Here is a 17,920-nt window from a genome sequence, read left to right on the forward strand (position 1 = left end):
GAAAGTAATCTCTACTACAGGGATCAACTAACTATGAGAACAATTCTTCTCATACCTGTTAAATGTACACAGTTCACAGTTAGACCTCTATAGAGGTCTACAAGATGTTCTCTAGAGTAGTTTCTTTGGGGCCCAATAAGGTAGAGATTTCCTGCAAGGATTTTTTTCTCCCCCAGACTTAGGGTTATTTGTAGGTTATTTCACTTATACAAGTTCCCTGGTGTACAAGAACTGATCATTGACAGAAGTTTTCTCATTCAAAGAATTCATAAGCTCCTTCATCAGATTTTCTTTTTTTTTTTTTTTTTTGGGAGGGGGGTGGGTTTACAAACCCAAGAAGGCTCTCCACTTAATGCCACATTCAAGGCAAATCACAAATTTTCACCTGTATGGCTTCTCTGATAGGTAATAAAGTCACTGTTATGTTAAGAGGTTTTTTCCCACAACTGTTGGGGTTTCTTTCCAGTGGGGCTTTCTGATGTCCAACGAGGCGTGCATACTGTCTGAAGCACTGTTTAACAGGGCATTAAAAAAATATCGTCCTCTGATCTGAATTCTCTTGGAATGAGGATAGGTGAGCATTGCTAGAGAGTGTTCTCACATTCACCGAACTTTTAAGTTTCCCACCTGCATAAATCCTCTTGTGGGTGATCAGACATGAGCTTGGACTGAAGATCAAAAAACTCAGGGCATTTGTAACGTTTCTCATTGGAGTGATTGATATGATTCTGTAAAGACAGCTCTCTGGTCAAACCATTTCTCAAGTTCCTATAACTGCAGATTTTCTGGTCCCCAATAAAGTCTGATCTCTGAGGAAAATCTGAGATTTGCTTTGAGTTCTCCATCTTAAATGAGTTCTCTTACATTGTAAATACATTTTTTTTTTGTTTGTTTGTTTATGGTATAATAACTTCTTGTCTGGTCAAGACATCTGTGAGGCTTCTGATACTTGGGGAGGGCTGAGCTCAAGACCTTTCTCAGCCACATTACAGATAAATGGTTTTTCACCAATGTGGATTGTCTGGTGCTGAAGAAGGGCTGAGCTCTGGTGAAAGTTTTTATCACAGACACTGTAATTATAATGCAGCTCCTCTGTCTGAGTTTTCATTTTCTGTTCGGCAACGAAGTCCATGCCTAGGAGGAAGCCACTCTCACATGCAGACCACTGATGCGGTTTCTCTTCTATGTGGATTCTTTGATGTACAATAAGGTCCGAACTACAGCTGAAGCTCTTCTCATATTCAAGGCATTTAAAAGTGTGAGTGTGAGTTGCCTGGTGCCTGATGAGGTTGGCACTCCGGGTAAAACTTCTCATACATTCCAAGCATTTATACAGCTTCTCACCTGTGTGGACTCTCTGGTGTACAATAAGGTCTGATTTCTGGCCAAAACATTTCTCACAGGCACCACACTTATAGGGCTTCTCCCCAGTATGTACTATTTTATGAACAATGAAGGCTAACCGGTGACGGTAACTTTTATTACACTTATTACATTTGTAGGGTCTTTCACCAGTATGAGTTCTCCTGTGGCTTATAAGATCAGATTTCCCACTAAAAGCTTTTACACACTCCAGACACCTAAACGGTTTCTCACACATGTGAGTTCTTCGGTTCCTTATGAGGTTTGTACTTCAGCTGAAGCATTTATCACACTCACTACACAGATACGGTTTCTCACCTGTATGGCTTCACTGGTGGACAAGCAGATCAGAGCTCTGACCAAAATTCTTGCCACAGATATCACATGTATAGAATTTTTTACCTGCATGCGTTCTCTGGTGTCCTGAAAGGGCTAAGTGGTGTCAAAAGCTCTTCTCACATTTGTAAGCTTTCTCATAACTGTGGATCCTCTGATGTGAAATAAGATCTGAGCTTTGGATGAAAGTTTTCTCACACATATCACATCTATAAGGTTTCTCTCCAGTGTGGGTTCTCCCACACATAATAAGAGCTAAGTTTTCACAAAAGTTTCGCTCATGTTCAAGGTACTGGTATATCTGATCATCTATTTGAGTAATCTCATGCACATAAATAAAAATCTTTTTACCCTTCTGAGGGCATACATATTTTCCTTTTTTGAGTTCTCTGATTATATCTATCTTCTGAAGTACATTTTCTATGGCTCTCTCCTAGGGAGTTTTCCACTGGTCTTCCTGACCCATCATTTTCTTCATAGTCATTTTCTCAATAAGAACTTGAAAGATACATCTGTTTTAAGCCTTTCAGTCATGAGTAGTTCCTCTCTACAGGTTTCCAGCATCACATGCACTCATTCTTTATGTGGTATTTACAACCCATAACAAGAAAGACTCAAGACTGTCTTCCTTTTGGCTCCAAAATGTCTCCAGTCCATAGTTATTAACAATACTCAATTCTTTCCTCTCCCCGGCTGCAGCTGGCGCTTCCCCTCCGCCTGGGAGCGCACTTCCGGTTACTCTCCAGACACTCGGGGTTTGGCTTTCCCTGCGGCCGCAGGTTCCGGACCGTGAACCTAAGGGCCCACCTTCGGGAAAAGAAACAAAGTAAACCTGGGAGGCTGACGAGAGCCAGGAGCGTACTTTTTTGCGCGACTCGGCGAGGGTAGCTGGGGCCAGGCCGTTCAGTATGCGTTTTAGGGACCAACAAGGCCAGCTAGCTTCCTGAGCCCTTTCAGCCTGACTGGGACAATAAGTAACATTTTAAAAATAATACTCAACACTATAGTTCAAGCCACTGCTAGAGGGGGTACTTACTGTATTGTGACAGGGATGAATACATTTCTGCTAATGCTATACTTAGCAGAAAGAATCAAGATATTTTGAGAACCTCCACATCCATACTTAACTGTGGCTCAGAGGTTAAAGCGTCTGCCCGCAATGCGGGAGACCCATGTTCGATCCCTAGGTCGGGAAGGTCTCTCTGGAGAAGGAAATGGCAACCCACTCCAGCATTCTTTCCTGGAGAATGGTAGGGAGGAGCATGGTAAACTACAGTCCACGGGGTCCCAAAGAGTCGGACATGACTGAACTTCACTTTCACTCTCTTTCACTATGTATACACATATATTAAAGTGCTGCACTCAACGTGCCAACAAATTTGGAAAATAAAGCAGTGGCCACAGAACTGGAAAAGGTCAGTTTTTATTCCAGTCCCAAAGAAGGGCAATGCCAAACAATGTTCAAATAATTGTGCTCATTTCACTTGCTAGCAAGGTAATGTTCAAAGTCTTTCAAGTTAGGCTTCAATGGTATGTGAACCAAGAACTTCTATATGTAAAATCAGGATTTAGAAAAGGCAGAGGAACAAGAGATCAAATTGCCAACATCCTTTGGATCATAGAAAAAGCAAGAGAATTCCAGAGAAACATCTACTTCTGCTTTATTGACTATGCTAAAGCTTTTGACTATGTGGATCATAACAAACTGTGGACTATTCCTCAAGAGATGGGAATACCAGACAACCTTTTCAGCCTCCTGAGAAACCTGTGTGCAGGTCAAGAAGCAACAGTTAGAACCGGACATGGAGCAACAGACTGGTTCAGAATTGGATAGAGGAGTATGTCAAGGCTGTATATTGTCACCCTGTTCGGTTAACTAACATCCAGCCTATATCATGTGAATTGCTGGGCTGGATGAAGCACAAGCTGGAATTAAGATTGCCAGGAGAAATATCAATAACCTCAGATATTACAGATGACTTCACACTTATGGCAGAAAGAGAAGAGGAGCAAAACAACCTCTTGATGAAAGTTAAAGAAGAGAGTGAAAAAACTGGCTTAAAACTCAACATTCAAAAAACTAAGATCATATCATTAAGTCCCATAAATTCATGGCAAATAGATGGGGAAACAATGGAAACAGACATTATTTTGTTGGTCTCCAAGATCACTGCAGATGGTGACTGCAGTCATGAAATTAAAAGAAATTTAATTTCTTCTTCCTTGGAAGAAAAACTATGACAAACCTAGACAGTGTGTTAAAAAGCAGAGATATAGCTTTGCTGACACAGCTCCATATAGTCAAAGCCATGGTTTTTCCAGTAGTCTTGTATGGATTTGGGCCATATTGAAGTTGAATGCTGAAGAACTGATGCTTTCAAACTGTGATGTTGGAGAAGACTCTTAAGAGTTCTTTTGACTGTAAGGAGGTCAAACCAATCAAGCCTAAAGACAGTCAACACAGAATATTCATTGGAAGGACTAATGCTGAAGCTGAAACTGCAGTACTTTGGCCACCTGATCCGGAGTCAACCCATTGGAAAAGACCCTGATGATGGGAAAGATTGAAGGCAGGAGGAGATGGTTAGATGGCATCACCAACTCAATGGACATGAATTTGAGCAAGCTCTGGGAGACGGTGAAGGACAAGGAAGCCTGATGTGCTGCAGTCCATGGCATCACAGAGTCAGATACAACTGAGTGACTAAACAATAACAACAGTATGTACAGATAAAAGAGCATACAAGCTCTTTGTCAATCATATGTCTTGAAGGTAACTTCTCCAAGCCTGTAGACCATCTGGCCGTTCTCTTATAGAGGGTTACTTTTGATGAACATGCATTCTTAACTTTAGCATGAATCAATTTATCAATTGTGTTCTTTGTGGTTATAATTAGTCCTTTCTATATCATCTTTAAGATATCTTTGCCTGCCTAATGTCATGAAGTTTTTCTCTCCTATTATTTTCCATAAGCTTTATTTAGGATCTACACTCTACTTAGAATTGACTTTTGCATATGAAGTGAAACAAGGTGTTGTGGTATGTTGAATTATGGCTCCAAAAGACACTCATGTCCTAATAGTTGGAATCTGTGAATATAAAGGTGCAAAGAGACTTTGCAGGTGTGATTAAATTAAAGATCTTGAGATGGGGAGATTATTCTAATTGTATGATAAAATTATTCAAAAGCATCCTTTTAAAAGAGAGTCAGAGAGAGATTTGACAGATGGAAGTGGACAGGTTATATGACTATAGAAGCAGAGATTGAAGTGATGTAGTCACAAGCCAGAAAATGCCAGCAGCCATCAGAGGCAAGAAATAACTTCTCTGGAGCTTGCAGAAGGAACCAGTCCTGCTAACAACTTGAAGCTAATCATATAAGACACATTTTATGCTTCTGCTCTCCAGAACTGTAAGGGAATATATTTTTGTGGTTTTAAACCATGTAGTCATGGTAATTTGTTACAGCAGCAACAATTAATACAAAGGGTCAATTTTCAAGTTTTTTCTCTTGATTTCCAAATGATCCAAAATCATCAAAGCAAATAATTCTCATGATGTTTTTATTGAATTCTCAGATATTTATTGGATGTATATATTTAAATGATTTTCTAGTATTCCCACTCTATTCTCTTTAACTTTTACTTATTTTTGTGAATATATACACTTAAGATAATTCTTTTATTGTGTACTTTTTACTCAAGTAATATAAAAAATAAGCATGAAAGTGCACTAAAAACTGAAATTACAACTGTCAGAAGTGGTTAGACATTGGAGAGTGTGTAGAGAGAAGAGAACTGTCCTACATTGTTGGCAAGAATGTAAATTAGAACAGTCACTGTGGAGAACAATATGGAGGTTCCTCACAAAACTAAAAGTAGAGCTATTGTATGATATTGCAATCCTACTCGTGAGCATATATCCAGTGAAAATCACAATTTGAAAAGATACATGTGCCCCAATGTCACTGCAACACTATAATAGCAAAGACATAGAATTAACCTATCTGTCCATTGACAGATAAATCAGATGTATATATAATTTCAGTTCAGTCACTCAGTTGTGTCTGACCCTTTGTGACCCCATGGACTGCAGCACTCCAGGCTTCCCTGTCCATCACCAACTCCGGAGCTTGCTCACACTCATGTCCATTGAGTCAGTGATGCCATCCAACCATCTCATCCTCTGTCATCCCCTTCTCCTCTTGCCTTCCATCTTGTCCAGCATCAGGGTCTTTTCCAATGAGTTAGATCTTTGTATCAAGTGGCCAAAGTATTGAAGCTTCAGCAAACATCAGTCCTTCCAATGAATATCCAGGACTGATTTTCTTTAGGATTAACTGGTTGGATCTCCTTACAGTCCAAGGGACTCTCAAGAGTCTTCAACACCACAGTTCAAAAGCATCAGTTCTTCAGCACTCAGCTTTCTTTACAGTCCAACTCACACATCCATACATGACTACTGGAAAAATTATAGCTTTGACTAGATGGACTTTTATCAGCAAAGTAATGTCTCTGCTTTTTAATATTCTGTCTAGGTTGGGGATAGCTTTTCTTCCAAGGAACAAGCATCTTTTAATTTCATGGCTGCTGTCACCATCCATAGTGATTTTAGAGTCTCAAAAAATTCAAGTCTGTCACTGTTTCCATTGTTTCCCCATCTATTTGCAATGCGACTGGATGGCATCATCTTAGTTTTCTGAATGCTGAGTTTTAAGCTAACTTTTTCACTCAGATTATCATACTAAGTGAGGTAAGCCAGACAAAGCCAAATATAATATATGGCATCAATTATGTGTGGAATCTAAAAAAAAAAAAAAAATTGATACAATTGAACTTATTTACAAAGCTGAAAAAGATTCATAGACATAGAAAATAAACTTATGTTTACCAAAGGAGAAAAGTTGGGGGAATAAATTAGGAATTTGGTAATAACATATAAATACTACTATATAAAATAGATAAACCACAAGGACCTATTGTATAACACAAGGAACTATATTAAATATTTTTAATAACTTACAAGGGAGAAGAATCTGAAATAGAATATAACTGGATTAGTTTGCTGTACAGCTGAAAGTAACACAGCTTTGTAAATCAACTTCACTTCCATAAATAAAAAATAAATGACCAGCGTTAATATTTGATGAACACTTCCATAGATATGATGGTAGATACCTGGATAGCTGAATATGTAGAAAGTTCTTTTTCTTTTTAGTAAAGGAAAATCATATTGTCCATGGTTTTTAAAATGAAAATTACATTAATTCAGTAGTTTTCAAACTTTTAGGTCTAAGAATGCTTTGAAAGTGGAAAGTGAAAAGTAAAAGTGCTAGTTGCTCAATCATGTTTGACTCTTTGTGACTCCATGGACTATCGCCCACCAGGCTCTTCTGTCTATGGAATTCTCCAGGCAAGGAGACTGAAGTGGGTTGCCATTTTCTCCTCCAGGGGATCTTTCCACCCCAGGGGTAAAACCTGAGTCTCTTGCACTGCAGGCAGTTTCTTTACCATCTGAAGCACCATTTAGCATACTTACAATCTACTGAGAATTCCCAAAAGTTTTCGTTTACATGGTTTGCATCTTTTAATACTTAATTGGATTAGAATTTAAAACTGAGAAAATTTTCAAATATTTACTGATTAGTTAAAAGTAATAGTAAAATCCATGACTTATAACCTAAATAAACATATTTTGTGGAAAATATTGTGTTTTCCAAAACAAGAATGAAATAATCAGAGGAGTAGTATTATTCTATACTTTTGCAGACATATTTAGTGTAATGCTTAATAAAAGACAGATGGATTCTTATATCTACTTCTGTATTCAGTCTGTTGCAAATTGTTGCTTTGGTTGAATTCTAGCCTCACACAGAATTTAGTTGAAAAGAAAGGATTAGTTTAGTAGCTTTTAAATACAGACAAATTGGACAAATAGTAATTCCTTTAAATTTAGTTGCAAAGAGAAATCTGAAACTATGTTAATGATCACTACATACTCTGTTATATTAAAATTCCATTGGTAAAAAATAAAAATAAAATTTTTATAAAAAAATAAAATTTCTTGCACTTTGAATGAATATTCTACTTGTACATGATTTTATAACACCGTGCATTAACTACTTGAAAAATGTTGGTTAACAGGTTGAAGAATTCTTTTAAATGTTGACATATTTTACTACATATATATATTTTTAAAAGTTCATTGATATAACTACTGAACTCATCAGAAAGTATTGGGAAATTCTGAGGCCTATCATAGAGAAGGTAAGTTTGCTAAAACTGCAAATTTTCTTAGGAAACTTGAGTTTTATCATTGTCAACAGATATTGTTAGTGCTTAACTTAAAATAATAGGCTTACTTTGTTAATTTTTGGGAAAAATACTGTAAAATACACAACTCTAAATAATTGTAGGTTATCTTTTAGTCATATTTCACATCATAGTTTCATTTTAGCTGCTTCAATTAGCAATTTAAAAGATGCACATGATCTTTTCCTCACATCAGTTATTGTACTTTATTGTGCAGCATGTGTCAATAATATGTAGTATGTAACAGATTTACTTTATGCATACTTCCCCTTTTATACATAGAAAACTAGAGCTTCACACACAAGGATTGAGGATTTTAAAAAGTGAGTTCATTTTCTTCCACCATTAAGGATATTTCGGTGTCTATTTTTACTTTGAGCCCATAGTGAAGTAGAATAAAATGAGCAAATACAATTTGGGGCCGTTGCCAGAAGCTTCATCCATTCTGACTTTTGTATCATGAATGCAAATATCACCGCAGTGAAAAAGACAAATGGCTTACTTTAGGTTAAAAAAAAAAAAAATCTAGATATTATGGAAACCTGAAAGGGTTGTGAAGATACTCAGGGATCTGAATAAACTTGAATAATATCTGTTCACATCAATTTAAAAGAAAAAAACACAGAGTGAAACTAGACCAGGAGCTTACTGTGGCTCAGGTCACAAACTCCTTATTGCAAAACTCAGACTTAAATTGAAGAATGCAAGGCAAATCACCAGGGCATTCAGGTATGATCGAAGTCAAATCCTTTGCGATTATACAGTGGCAGTAGCAAATCGATTCACATGATTTGATCTGAGAGAGTACTTGAAGAACTATGGACAGAGGTTCATAACATTGTACAGGAGGCAGTGATCAAACCATCCCCAAGAAAAAGAAATGTAACAAGGCAAAATGGTTGCCTGAGGAGATCTTACAAACAGCTGAGAAAAGAGAAGCAAAAGACAAAGGAGAAAAGGAAAGATATATCCATCTGAATGCAGAGTTCCAGAAAAGAGCAAGGAGAGAGAAAAAAGCCTTCATAAGTGATTCATGCAAAGAAATAGAGGAAAACAGTAGAATGGGAAAGACGAGAGATCTCTTCAAGAAAGTTAGAGATACCAAGGGAACATTTCATGCAAAGATGGGCTCAATAAAGGACAGAAATGATATGGACCTAGCAGAAGCAGAAGAGATTAAGAAGAGGTGACAAAAATACAAAGAAGAACTGTATAAAAATATCTTAATGATCTGGATAACCACGATGGTGTGATCACTCACCCTGAGCCAGACATCCTGGAATGTGAATTCAAGTGAGACTTAGGAAGCATCACTATGAACAAAGCTAGTTGAGGTAATGGAATTCCAGCTGAGCTTTTTCAAATTCCAAAAGATGATGCTGTTCAAATGCTGCTCAATATGTCAGCAAATGTGGAAAACTCAGCAGTGACCATAGGACTGGAAAATGTCATTCCAATCCCAAAGAAGGGCAATACCAAAGACTTTTCAAACTACTGCACAAAAGTACTCATTTCACATACCGGTAACATAATGCTCAAAGGTATTGCTTAATCTCAGATAAATGTCTCTTTAACATCTCAGCAAGAATGTCATGAGGCCGAGGCCTCAGGCTCTACAAGAATGGAATAAAACAACACTCAGATATCAAGAATGGTTTAGAAAAAAGTGCCAGAAAAGATTGTAAAAGAAATTAAAATAGGAAAGAAAAAATCTAGCTCATCCATTCAGCTTCTTGTCATTTTTATCTTTGAGTTATTTTGCATCTCTGTAAGTTGGAGAAAATGAATAATAATTGAAATAATTCTTGTCTATAGAATGCAAACTAATTGTGTCTATAAAATGCAATGCTTATTACCCTAAAACTGCTTTCCATCTTTTAGCAAGTTTGCTTCAGAATTCCTTAAACTTTATTTATTACTTTACTCCTTGAATTTTCATTTGCATTGGTTGTAATGTCTTACCAATTCCATCATTAATTATATGTCAAATAAAATATTTGACTTGAGCTCATTTTATATGTCTTTTTGAAGTGCCCTTTAACAAAGGAAAATAAGCTAATTTCAGTTTCCAAAATTATGAGGGACATCAGGAGAAATAATTCACATTGTATTAGAGCAAATAAAACCAAAATTAATTCCAAGGAGAAAAAATTCATCAGATGCAATGTGAATGGCTTCCCCTGGTATTTAGCAACTTAGAAGTCTTAAACTGGACAGCAATGCCCATCATCACAGACAATCAAGTTTGGGAAGAAAAAAAAGAAGGAAAAATTCAAAATACAATTAAAGAATCTGATAGCAGTGAGATCACATTGATTTCTAAATAATAGAAACAGATGTCTAAAAAATAGAATTTACAGAATAGATTGATATCTAAAAAATAGAAACAGATATTCCATGAGTGCTCCAAGGTATAGAACTTATTGAGAACATAAATCCAGTAAAAGAATAATACAAAATGAAAATGTAATATAAAATCAATTAGATCAATATTGCACAAGTAAGCAAACAAACTGGAAAAAAGAACAGCGCTAAAGATTTAATCATGAGCAACAATGGACATAGATATAGACAACACTTTTGTAGACTCAGTGGGGGATGAAGAGGGTGGGGCGACTAGAGCGAGTAGCATTGAAACATCTGCATTGCCATATGTAAAACAGACAGTCAGTGGCAATTTGCTGTGTAATGGAGTGCTCTGTTGCTCTGTGATAATTTAGAGGCAGGGATGAGGTGGGAATAGGGTGGGCGGTTCCAGAGGGAGGGGGCATACATATGCCTATGACTGATTCATGTTGATGTATGGCAGAAACCAACGCAATATTGTAGAGCAATTATCCTCCAATCAGAAATACATAAAATTAAAAAAGATTTAAGTCTGAAATATGAGTAGCAAAGGACAGGGTAAACATAGTTGAAAATCATTCTTTTGAGATCCTCCTAAATGTTCCTTACTAAAGTACACTCAGTCCATCCAAGTTTTTATCATATTTCTGAGGACTTCAGCTAAACAATTCTCCAAATTAGCCCCTCCCCAACAGAGAAAAATGCACCTTTACCTTTTCTACCTCTCCTGAGATCCATTGGCAGTTCTTTAGGCTTTTCTTTTTAATGTTTTTCCCTTATTTTCCCCATGACTTCCTGATCAATTTCTCAGACTGCTTTTCCTTTGAATTTGAGAGTATAATTAGTATTATTTTTAACTCCTCTTTTTACTGGGGGTTGGGGGGAGGCAGTTAGGGGCAATGGGAGCACATTTAGAATATTGACCTCTGTACCAGCATCTTGTGTTTTCTGTTCCTGAATACATATAAGGTTGTGTCATAAAATGACATTGGTTTGTTCTTCTCTCTTGAATTGTTAGCTTGTTCTCTGCCCTAATCCTTTTGGCAGGGGGAAGGATGGTTTATTTTATTATGCACAAATGAGTAATCTATTACCCTGCTCCATCCACTCTTTTTACTCAGAAGTTTATGTTGTTTAATATATTTATAAATTGCTTTATGCTACCATTTCAGATGTATTTTTGAGATAAAACTTAGAAATATGATATACAGAGCAGTATGGAACATAACCGAACATTTAGGTCAAACTGTTGTGCCACATGCACAAGGTTTGTTTTTCAAAGCTTCAAAAACTGAAATTTAAAGATTGATTATGCACATTAAACAAGCTTTATGTAGCACCATGCCAGAATAAGTTGCTTTTATTTATTTTATTTTTTCTTTATTTGTTATTGAAGTATAGTTAAATTGCAGTGTTGTGCTAGTTTCTGGTGTACGGCAAAGTGATTTACTTACACATATACGTATTCTTTGTCATATTCTTTTCCATTACAATTTATTAAAAGATTGAATGTAATAACCCATGCTATATAATAGGACCTTGTTGTTTTTGTTTTATTTTTAGTTTCAGTTTTATATATTTATTTATTTATTTTTGACTTTACAACATTGTATTTGTTTTGCCATACATTGACAAGAATCTGCCATGGGTGTACATGTGTTCCCCATCCTGAACCCCCCTCCCACCTCCCTCCCCATCCCATCCCTCTGGGTCATCCCAGTGCATCAGCCCCGAGCACCCTGTATCATGCATGGAACCTGGACTGGCGATTCGTTTCACGTATGATAATTTACAGGTTTCAAGGCCTTTCTCTCATATCATCCCGCCCTCACCCTCTCCCACAGAGTCCAAAAGACTGCTCTATACATCTGTGTCTCTTTTGCTGTCTTGCATACAGGGTTATCGTTACCATCTTTCAAATGAAGCTCAGCCACTAACATCAGTGGCAAGGATGAACAGTCTTATCTAAGTTTCAGTTCAGTTCAGTTCAGTTCAGTTCAGTTGGTCAGTCCTATCCGACTCTTTGTGACCCCATGGACTGCAGCACACCAGGCCTCCCTGTCTATCACCAATTCCCGGAGCTTGCTCAAACTCATGTCCATCGAGTCAGTGATGCCATCTAAGTATATCAACATCCCATTATGAACCGTAGGTACCTGGTACTATAGTACATGATTAAGGCTGCTTTCATAAAAGTAATAGGAATGAAAATAAAAACAAACAGTTAGTTCTGCCTACAGTTTGCTACAGAGTAATAGGTTTTGATTTATTGTACTGCCTTATTAATAAGCAATTTATTACTATATAATGATGAAAGTGAAAGTGAAAATAGCTCAGTGGTGTCTGACTCTTTGAAACCCCTTGGATTATAGCTTGCCAGGATCCTTTGCCCATGGAATTCTCTAGGCAAGAATACAGGAGTTCATTTCCTGTAGCTAGTTCATTTCCCATGGGATCTTCCAAGTCCAGGAATCAAACCCATGTCTCCCACATTATAGGCAAATTTTTTACTGTCTGAGCTACCAGGAAAATCACATAAAGAAATTCAAATTTGCTAATAATAATATGTCATGGTGGGTTTGGAAATGGAAGGCCTGCATCTACTGATATATTTACATGATTCAAAAGTAAATTATTCAAGGAATATGAGTCTTACTGTTTAATCCCTTCACCTCTGAATCATTTAATTTTGTATCACAAAACCTAGAAGAATTCTTTGGTTTTCAGAAACAGTACTAAAGACTTTATACTTCAAACACAATTATGTTAAATTATTTGATTTTTAGAATTGAAAAATTAGCTATAATTAGTAAATGAGTAATAAAATACAAGGTTTTCAAGTAGAAATGTTAAAGAAATTTTTAAGTAATGACAACTCTTAGATACATTTTAATATTATACCTTATGGATTGAGTAACCCATATGACACATTGAATTTAGTTCATCATTGCTCAAACCCAAAGGCAAAAAGCAAATATGAATCACTCCTGTATCTCTTTCTCCATTTTATTCCCATTCATGCTACCTTTGGACAGGATTCAAAAACCCTAGAAAAGTTCATTATTAGGCCATTGAAGAAAAGTCATTCTGTTGCTTAAGTCATTCTGATGTTAAGTTAATCACTTTGACCTTTAAACTGATTGGTTAGAAATAACATATTTTAAGGACAGTAGCCAACAAAAATGTGCAGATTAATACTGGCAAAGATATAAAGCTGCTGTAATCCTTGCCTTTTTGGGGACTCTTTATTTGCTTTCACTGTCTATGCTGAGAGCTTTGCACCTTCTTTTTCTCTAACAAATCCTATATGCTTACTACCATTAAAAAAAAAAAAGAAAAAAAAGATCATCTGTTACTTCACTGAAAAGATGCTTAATGATTAACACAGAAAAGTGAAACTATTTTTTTCTGAAATAATTCCTTATGCTTTTAAGTTGTGTAATAATTTGTTTTAATAAATCTCTAATGTATTGAGCTTTTCTGGATATTATCCAGAAAATATTTTGAAATTCCATAAAATCTAAAATGCTAAAATTTTGTTTATCTTAATGAAATCATTGATTTGTTACCCAATTAAGATTTATTAACTATAAGAAATGTTACTTAAAATGAAGACCTGTAATCCTTACTTGTAAAACAGTGGATTCTAGTTTCTATACATCTCTTTTCAAGAGATAATTCTAATAATCCTAAGTCTAAAATTTATATGTGTTTAGTGTATACAATACATATTTAAATATAGCATAGTATATATTACACATGCATATGTTATTAATTTTATAAGAAAAGAATAATGAAATAACTCAGAGAGAAAGAATGATATCCTACTCAACTTAAAAAAAAATTGGTTTGCTTGTATATTGAATTGTGTTATAGATATGCAATTTTCTAAGCATCAATACTTCATCACTTCCCTGAAATATTGAAGGTATTTATGGTTTATATGATTATACGGTTTGCTACTTCCACTAAAAATGAGTTTTTCTGTATTTGAACTATTCTTATAAATGCTCCCAAACATGAATGACAGCTTGATATGAGATCATGTATAAACAAATGATCAGAAGAGATTCACCATCATCATTTTGAATTAAAATAAAACTCAACGTCATTCCTTATAGAATTGATGGTGATGAATACAGATAATGTTTCTTAAATCAGGTACACAGATAGTCAAATTTAAAAGTTTCCATAAAGTGACATGGATTTCTATAATAGCGTCTCCCATAAAATAAATAAATAAATAAATAAATAAATAAATAACAATTTTCATGGTACTTTGTATTTTTCAAAACACTTCTATGTACATTGTTTCAAACCTTGTGAATTTGATTATAAAATCTACATCTGCATGTTTGTAGTCAGAAATACAGAAAGTTTAACTGATTGACCCTATGTTGTGCAGCTGGCACATAACTAAACGTGGGCTCAAGTCTTGGGTGATTTTGTTCCCTCCTTAGATCAGAACTGCCTGTGCTAGCAGCTGATGATCTCTTCCTCCCCGGTGCCTGCCACCTGGGTGAATGGGATAAAGATTATTCTCCAAGTTTGCCCTGAGTTCTCTGTTGAACAGAGTCTCTTGCTGCAGCTCTAGAACTCCACTTTACCTGGTATCTTGAAAGGCTTGTATTCGCCCGCAGAAGCAACAGCAAGCCAACAGCAACCTCAACAGTTGAGGGTTTGCAGATAGCATGGAGCGCAGGTGGCCACGTGGGCAGTGACATGTATCTAGGATGTGGTTGGGGTGAGCTGACTGGTCCCTAGAGAGACAGCATGCAGAGAAGCTCTGGAAAGAGTGAAGGAGGCTTCAGGCAGGCTGGCACACATACTTAATTATTGCATGTTTCCCACATGCTGCTGCAAATTGGGCCAGCTTATGAAATTCAAAGAGAACCCATTTTAATTTTTCCAAGCCTGCTAGCTGTGCTTAATCAGTAAAGCAGAGTCTTAGAAGTAATGCATCTTCATTTGGAAGAAATGGGTAAGAATGGAAACTAAATATTATACCAATTTCATCCCACTACTGTAGCATTCCAGATTCTAGAATTTTTCATCGTCAAATTCTTCTTTTCCATGGTGGATATGTATACCAAACAGATGCAACATGAATGACATTCATTCAAACAAATTATCCTGGGTCTCCCATTCCTCGAGTCTTCATCAGGAATGCATGAGGGAGGAGAGATTGAAGTCTGTCTGAATGGGATGTTTGAGCTCTTATACAATTTGCTGTGTGCTCAACCACAGTATTAAGCACATTAAATATAGTAACTCTCTCAATCCTAGCAATAACTATTTAAACATTTTTGGTGTTGTCATTATTAATAAGATTTCGTTTTACAGAGATGTTCAGTGATGTGCCAAATGGCAGAGCCATGTGGAGCAGCTCCGGAGTAATTTTCCTAATCACAGATCACAGCGTTCTTGAACTGAGCATGGCCGGAAATTCAGTCTTGACTGGACTCATTTGTTTCTTTCTGCCCCTTCTTCTATCTATCAGAAGTGAACGTGTTCCTTATTGGTCCATTCCCTTTGTAATAATATAGAAAGCAGAATTGAATTGCTCACTGATTTATTTCTTCATAAAATGTAGTCATAGAAATAGAATCTAATTGTCCTTAACACAATTCTTCCCTTTCAAGAGATGCTTAATGTATCATATTGTTGTAGGTCAAGGCTTGGCAAACTTTGGCCCATGGGCCAAATTTTTCCATCATCTGGTATTAATAAGAGAATGTTTATGGAACATTCATTTACTTACTTTCTCTATGGCCACTTTCAGGGTACACTGGCAGAGCTAAGCATTTGTGACAGACACTGTCTGGCCTGCAAAAAAGTTTGCTCTCTGGTGGTTACAGAAAAATTTGCCAACCCCCATTCTGCTCTTGATTGTTGAAATAGACCTAAGAAAAAATTATGTTTGATTCAAGCTCTGTTTTGACTAAACCTTGGAATTCTATATCCTTTTGTTGGAATAAAATATAGCAATGTTTAACAGAATAATTTCCTAAAGTAAAGTTTCAGTTACTACTAATTTTTTATTGCAACTATCAAAGTTGAGTAACTCACAAACAGAACTTTAAGAACTATTCTAATCGGTGTTGATATCTATGCCGTGGTTGAAGTACTTGAGTGGGTAGGTGAAATAGATGTAAAATCCAACTGGGGAAATGAGATATTCCCTAGTTAGGGAAGAAACATAAGCCCAGATTCCTGGTATGATGAATCTCCACTCAGTCCTTGTCCCTACTGTGTACTGTTGTTAGAAAATAATCACACTGTCTCACGAAGTTAGGCTCAGAGGATCTCACCATTGAATGATTAAATATAGGACACAGACCACATCTTATTCAACTTAAAGCCCCTTCAGTTCAGTTCAGCCGCTCAATCGTGTCCAACTCTTTGCGACCCCATGAATCGCAGCATGCCAGGTCTCCCTGTCCATCACCAACTCCCGGAGTTTCTCAAACCCATGCCCATCGAGTCAGTGATGCCATCCAGCCATCTCATCCTCTGTCGTCCCCTTCCCCTCCTGCCCCCAATCGCTCCCAGCATCAGGGTCTTTTCCAATGAGTCAACTCTTCGCATGAGGTGGCCAAAGTATTGGAGTTTCAGCTTCAGCATCAGTCCTTCCAATGTACACCCAGGACTGGTCTCCTTTAGGAGAGACTGGTTGGATCTCTTTGCAGTCCAAGGGACTCTCAAGAGTCTTCTCCAACACCACAGTTCAAAAGCATCAATTCTTTGGCGCTCAGCTTTCCTCACAGTCCAGCTCTCACATCCATACATGACCACTGGAAAAACCATAGCCTTGATTAGATGGACCTTTGTTGGCAAAGTAATGTCTCTGCTTTTTAATATGCTGTCTAGATTGGTCATAACTTTCCTTCCAAGGAGTAAGCGTCTTTTAATTTCATGGCTGCAGTTACCATCTGCAGTGATTTTGAGCCCAGAAAAACAAAGTCTGACACTGTTTCCACTCTCTCCCCATCTATTTCCCATGAGGTGATGGGACCAGATATGATGACCTTAGTTTTCCGAATGGTGAGTTTTAAGCCAACTTTTTCACTCTCTTTCACTTTCTTCAAGAGGCTTTTTAGTTTCTCTTCACTTTCTGCCATAAGGGTGGTGTCATCTGCATATCTGAGGTTATTGATATTTCTCCTGGCAATCTTGATTCCAGCTTGTGCTTCTTCCAGTCCAGCATTTCTCATGATGTACTCTGCATATAAATTAAATAAGCAGGGTGACAATATACACCCTTGACATACTCCTTTTCCTATTTGGAACCAGTCTGTTATTCCATGTCCAATTCTAACTGCTGCTTCCTGACCTGCATACAGGTTTCTCAAGAGGCAGGTCAGGTGGTCTGGGATTCCCATCTCTTTCAGAATTTTCCACAGTATATTATGATCCACACAGTTGAAGGCTTTGGCATAGTCAATAAAGCAGAAATAGATGTTTTTCTGGAACTCTCTTGCCTTTTTGATGATCCATCGGATGTTGGCAATTTGATCTCTGGTTCCTCTGCCTTTTCTAAAACCAGCTTGAACATCTTAGGACC

The 17,920-nt window shown here is 36.9% G+C and overlaps 1 pseudogene; it reads right to left on the reverse strand.

The window, feature by feature from the left end:
- Positions 1 to 922: 922 nt before the first annotated feature.
- Positions 923 to 17,920, reverse strand: part of LOC136150940 (zinc finger protein 322-like) — a 94,767-nt pseudogene continuing 77,769 nt past the window's right edge.

This window comes from Muntiacus reevesi, chromosome 19 (assembly GCF_963930625.1).
Source record: "Muntiacus reevesi chromosome 19, mMunRee1.1, whole genome shotgun sequence".
NCBI lineage: Eukaryota > Metazoa > Chordata > Mammalia > Artiodactyla > Cervidae > Muntiacus > Muntiacus reevesi.